General features: G+C 31.9%; 1 long non-coding RNA gene across 1 annotated transcript; it reads left to right on the forward strand.

Moving 5' to 3' along the window:
- Window positions 1–3,175: 3,175 nt before the first annotated feature.
- LOC134855922 (uncharacterized) lies at window positions 3,176–5,351 on the forward strand. Its single transcript, XR_010164696.1, has 3 exons — window positions 3,176–3,822; window positions 4,159–4,328; window positions 4,901–5,351. It is a non-coding gene; the product is annotated as an uncharacterized LOC134855922 (long non-coding RNA).
- The last annotated feature ends 350 nt before the right edge of the window (window positions 5,352–5,701 follow it).

The raw sequence follows: 5,701 nt of genomic DNA on the forward strand, positions 1-5,701 counted from the left end.
ATCCTATAGAGCCTTAAGACTCAACGAAACAAACTGAAATGTTTAAAAGTAGATTGGTTGAAAGTTTCCTTGAGAAAACGCTTTTTGAAACTTGGCAAAATAATTCAAAACTTTGAAATAATTGCAACAATTTCAAAATTGAATCCTTTGGCAGCTTGCGTCACAAAAACTATATTCTTTTTTAAAACCATCAAGCCATCAACACAAAATAAAATATTCTAAAGTTTCATCGCTTGAACCGATAACTCAGAAAGTTTTTTAGTCTTTCTAACTAATTCAAAAAACTATTTCTATATTTTAAAAAATGCCTCAAAACTTCGTAAATTGAATGTTTGCTATATAAGTTTGGCATTTTCGCGAACAAAATAGCGCCACCCAAACAAATGGAAGTTTTTCAAGTTTCTTTGCTGAGAATCTGCTTTGGATTTTTTTAATGGACCCTTTTATGGGTATCAAAATACCCGAAATGATAAATGTTTTTATCTATTGATTAGCGTGCCCCCAAATTTTTTTTACTAATTAGATCACGTCATCAAAAAAATTTGAATTATAGTCCAATTTCTTTGATTCAATGTCTTGTTGGGGTACCAAATTATGGAAACCAAAAAATTAAATCGCTTGAAATGTTTGCTCCCAAAAATTTTTAATTTTGAAAATCAATGAACAAGTTTCAAACAATTTGATTTATTCCATTTTTTCATCCATTGAATTGCTTAATTCAATCAAACTTAAATTTTTTTCTTTAAACAACTTAGTCAATCAGAATTTTGACTTAAAAAAAAACAGGACACCTTGCATTAAAAAACTTAACTTCTTTTTTTCGCAATTCAAACATTTGCGTTTGCATTCAAGTCAATTTTCATCATTAATGCTCTGATTAAAATTCAAAAAGAAATTCAATGGAAGCTGAACAAATATAGGCTTTCCAAACAAAGTTTTGAAATTGCATTATTTGAAATCTATATATTTGCAAATCAAGCTATTAATAAAACCTGAAAAATTCAAATTTTCTCGTGATATTATTTGCTACAAATAGCTTGAAAATGTTGATGATTGTGATACGCCATTTGAAGCTATGCAAAAACTTGGATCGCAATTTTATAATGGTTTAAAAACGTACTTCAAAGGTTCAAATCATTAATTTAATATGAATAAGTGCAGTGCTGACCTTCTCAACAAATAGAAATCAAAACTTAATAGGAAAATTGACTTGCTAGTAGACATCACCACAAAAGTTGCTCTTCATGAAAAACCACGTTGAAAAATTCAAGACTTAGCCGAATTTTGTCTCATCATACATATTATGCGTCACAAAATCCATAAATTACCCGACTTTATGCTCTCAATAGTCTTTTTGCTCTCCATATATATATAGATCATTTGTTTTCTTCATCTGCTTCTTAATAACTTTTGACTCTTTGCCCAAACTCATGAAACAAAAAGTGCTAAGCATTGAAACTATGTGCAAAAAACTGAGTGTTTTTCGACTTTTGCCCCATCGTATGTAGTATTGCTCATCAAGGTTATGGTACGTTCTCTTCATCTGAAAAGCTATTTAATTATTGACCTTAAGCATGGAAATATAAACTTTTCAGCATTGAAAAAGTGTTCAAGTTTTGCCTCAATCACACAAGTAACCTTTTACATAATCTGTTAAATCCAAAACTATTAATTTTCACCCACAAACTTTTTTGTGTTTTCTCTTATCATTTTCAATCTACTAAACTATTGGACTTTGTTTGTAACTATGAAGAGCAGAGCTGCTCAGCATTGAAAATTAATAAACAAAGCAGGGGCTGATCTAGGATTTTCTGGAGGGGGTTTGGAATTTTAAAAAAACTTCAAAAATTTTGACGACTTTTTTTTAGGTCGACCAAATTGATTTTCCGAGCTCTCCTAAAGCAGTAAATAGTCCCTGTTTTGGCCATATTTTCTGCGCCGCAGGCAAATTTTTGAAAAAAAAAACAGGTCAAAAAAGCTGTTTTTGGGCACTTTTTGGAAAATGTTGACAAAACAATTGCGTTTTTTTTGGCGCGCGCTCCCCCTCAAATTGAATATATATTGGCGCCGAAGGCGTACTTAGAAAAAATTTTGGTTCGTTCGGACAAAAATGGATTGGTTTTTCATCTAGAGACTGACCTACAAGTTAAACATATCTTCAAATAATTTACCTGTTAATTTTACCACACAATATATCAGTCTTAAATTTTATCAGCCTTGTCCAGAAAAAATGAAAACCGTTGACAGAAAAAAGAAAAAAAAACAATAAAAAAATTCCACTGTTTTTTTTATTATGAAAAATTGTTTCCTAGATTTTGAGTTTTTTAGATCATTGGTATTGGAACAATCGGCTCTAATTGCGCTGCAACCAGTTATTTTTAGATTGGTTAAAAATTATCATAGAAAAGCAAAAAAAAAGTTGGGATAGCGCTAATAAACTTTCCGATTGTCTAGTTTGTTAATTGGAAGCATAATTTGAAGTTAAAAAATGGTAAAAAACCCGCAGATTCGATGAAAATTGAAATTGATTTTCAGTTATCATTTGCAACACTGCTCTAATAATCTAGTTCAGATGTCACACTTTCCTGTAAGGTCTTACAGATAGCAAGATTTGAAGATATTAAGATACTGAGGATGCCGCTGCTGATAAGATATCTATGAATATGGCAAGGTTTTGCAAGATAGCTATGGTCAAATGCAAGATCTTACAAAAGAAATTGTTTTGCAAGATATGGATGGCATCATCTATTTAAAAGGACATCGACCAATTGATACTTTTTAGTTAGTCTTGGAAATAAAACTTCTGTTTGAGGGAACCAAAGCTTGTATCAATCAAGTCAAATTGAAAAAGTTATTTGCCCAAGGAGTTAGTTAAAATTGAATGGTAATGAATAAAATGTTTTTTGAGTGCAAATTCAAAAATTAGCCGGTGCCTCTCAATCAACTAAAATGTTACAAATTTGAGTTAACCTTTAAATTATCTAAGCGATAAAATACCTTCCACTTCTAAACTAGCGGTAAATTTCCTCGTAAATGTGATGAACTACTTGATATTCAGCGGTAAAAAAGATTGCTTTCATTAACCTGTGTCTTTATATGAACTAATGCGTTTCATATTCACGTCTTCCTTGAAATTGCCTACGTGAAAAAACCACCAAATTGGTGATTACGTCAGTCAACAAAAGGATTTAGTTGGTATTCAGCATAAAAAAGGTTGTTTTCAAATTCAATTCTAGCCAGTTCCTCTCGATCAATTGATATGTCTTTTCTTTTTTTCTTTCCCTTAATTACCTAAGTGCAAACAATTCAACATCGTCAAATTGGTGTTTTTGTCAGTCAAGATGATGTTAATTGGTATTCAGCGGTAAAAATGATTGCTTTCAAATTGAAGTCTAACCGGTGAATCACTAACGACAAATACGGGGAAAATTTTTGCTTTCCATTAAATTCCTGAGTGAAAACCTACCCACTATTTTCAAATTGGTTAAATTGTCAGTCAGTTAGAGAAAACTGACACATTGATAAATTAAGTACTTTTTTTCGGCTCGATTCGTGAAAACTCGAATTACAAAACCAATTCGTCAAACCCGACCAAGTTGAAGAAAAACTGCGAGCCTACAATCTATGAAAAAGTCAGAGCCAATTAACATGGCGCTTACGGAGTTTTCCAAAGTTGCTTTGCAATTTATGTACACATATCAAGAAGCAGAGAAAACCAAGCGCCAGTATCCAAGTATTCAAGCTACCGACGCCGACCTCGTCACTCGTCGGAACCCTGGATTCACCCTGGCTTCTATCATGGGCAAAATCGATCAGGAACAGGTAAATTGTCATAATCATTTTCTTACTTCGAAATTTTGAAACTGTTTTTTTTATTTCATCATTTTGACTTCTGCAAAATTTGACCATTAGAACGAAAAAAAAATCAGACTTGATTTTTCCGCGGGCTTAATATTCCGCTGGGTGGTGAAAGTTTTCAACCCTTTTATTTAATCTAGAAAGATCTTTCGAATTTTTTAAACATTTTCTCTTAATAATCTCTAAACCAATGGTGTTTCAACTTAGCTTATGGACGTAAGAACAAAACAACGCCATCTTTTTATGAGAAAAATATGAAAAATCTGGCCCGGACACTTGAACAATTCAAAAAAATTTTAGCTACAAATGCTGGTGATAGAGGCACGAAGTGTTTCCAGTAACGAAGAGTATTCAAGGGAAAGCAACCGAGGCTCGGCTTCCGAGGTCTCCAACGATGTTTCTCAAGATGCTTCATCAAGACCGGCAACACATTTCACTATCAGTGTTAAGATTGACTCCAAATAGAAAAGGTTCTAGCTTTTTTTCAGTTTTTCTTTAGATGATTTTGCTTAAATGAGATTATCATAAAAGTAAATGGTAAAAATGATATTTGCTTAAACAAAATTCAATTTTCAAAAAAAAACTCCAAAAAAATTGAATAAAAAAAACTTGCTTCAAAACAATGGCAGCTGGATGCGTTGCAAAAACCGCAGAAGGTTTCAACTTCGGAAATTAATAAAAAAAAGTTAGTTTTTTTAAGCAATAAATTACAGCTTCTCTAAACCAGTTCTAAAGCTTAAAATTCAAAAAGCGATAAATATACTTGATAATAAAGCAGTCGCTTTACTCGAGAGATCAATTTTAATAAGAAAAAAAAAGAAAAAAAAATGGAAAAAAATTGATCTCTTAAATTGTTTGGAAAACCAGTTTAAAAATCTAGGTCTCAAAAATGTTTAAACCAGATAGCGGGAGGTTTTAGTCGCAAAATGGATTAGTGCTGGAAAAATTTGAGAGCTCTAAGCTTCTCTCAAATCATTTTAAAATTTTATTCTCAAAAAATAATTGCCAATGTTTTGTTTTTACAAGCAAAGGTCCGTTTCAGGTGTTTCAAATGTCAAAAGCGGAGTCAAAATGCTATTTGCCCTCGACTGTGTATAGTTGCCTGCGTCATTTCACCGTGCTAGCCTTATGCAAGCTAGAAACACCAAGCTGCAAATCTCTAGCTCATTGTCATTCTCGTTTTAGATGACTATTTGAACCCTTAAACTTTGTTTTAACATTAGTATTTCAAATCATGTAATTTGTTTTAGTTCAATAATCGTCGTGCTTTAGCTACCTATAGTCGTGCTTTAACTATCTATGCATAAGTTTAACAGTATTAACAATTTGCATAAATGTGACAGAACTTTTTAAATTAGAGTTATTTTAGAGCAATACAAAGTATCCTGGCTTTAAGAGTCTTAAGTGTATGAATAGTTTTTACGGTAGTATTTTACGTAGTTATTCTAGTGCTATGAAAACATGTCATGCTTTAAGTAGTTCAGTTGTATTAGTTTTTGATCCAATTAATGGGAATAAAATCTGATAAATTTGTTTTTAAGCTAAATCAGGTGTGGCAGAGAAAAACCAGTATCAAGAAAAATCTCTAGATGAAGCAACGCAGTAAGAAATTTTTGCGTTTTAAATTGCATTGTTCAGCAAGCAAGCAAATAATACTCCAAGGTGATCCATTTTTTTTTTTAAATTAGTCAACTTGAAACATTTTAAGAAGTTTCTGAGCATTTCTAAGAAGAAAATTTCTGAGAATTTTTCCTTTTGGTTTTTTTCACCGCGCCTTGTTTGGCAACTGATCCGCAGTCTGAAAATTTTCAGTTTGCTCTTACCCGCTTTTTTTCCTTGAAAT

The sequence above is a fragment of the Symsagittifera roscoffensis genome, unplaced genomic scaffold (assembly GCF_963678635.1).
Source record: "Symsagittifera roscoffensis unplaced genomic scaffold, txSymRosc1.1 SCAFFOLD_788, whole genome shotgun sequence".
Taxonomy (NCBI): domain Eukaryota; kingdom Metazoa; phylum Xenacoelomorpha; order Acoela; family Convolutidae; genus Symsagittifera; species Symsagittifera roscoffensis.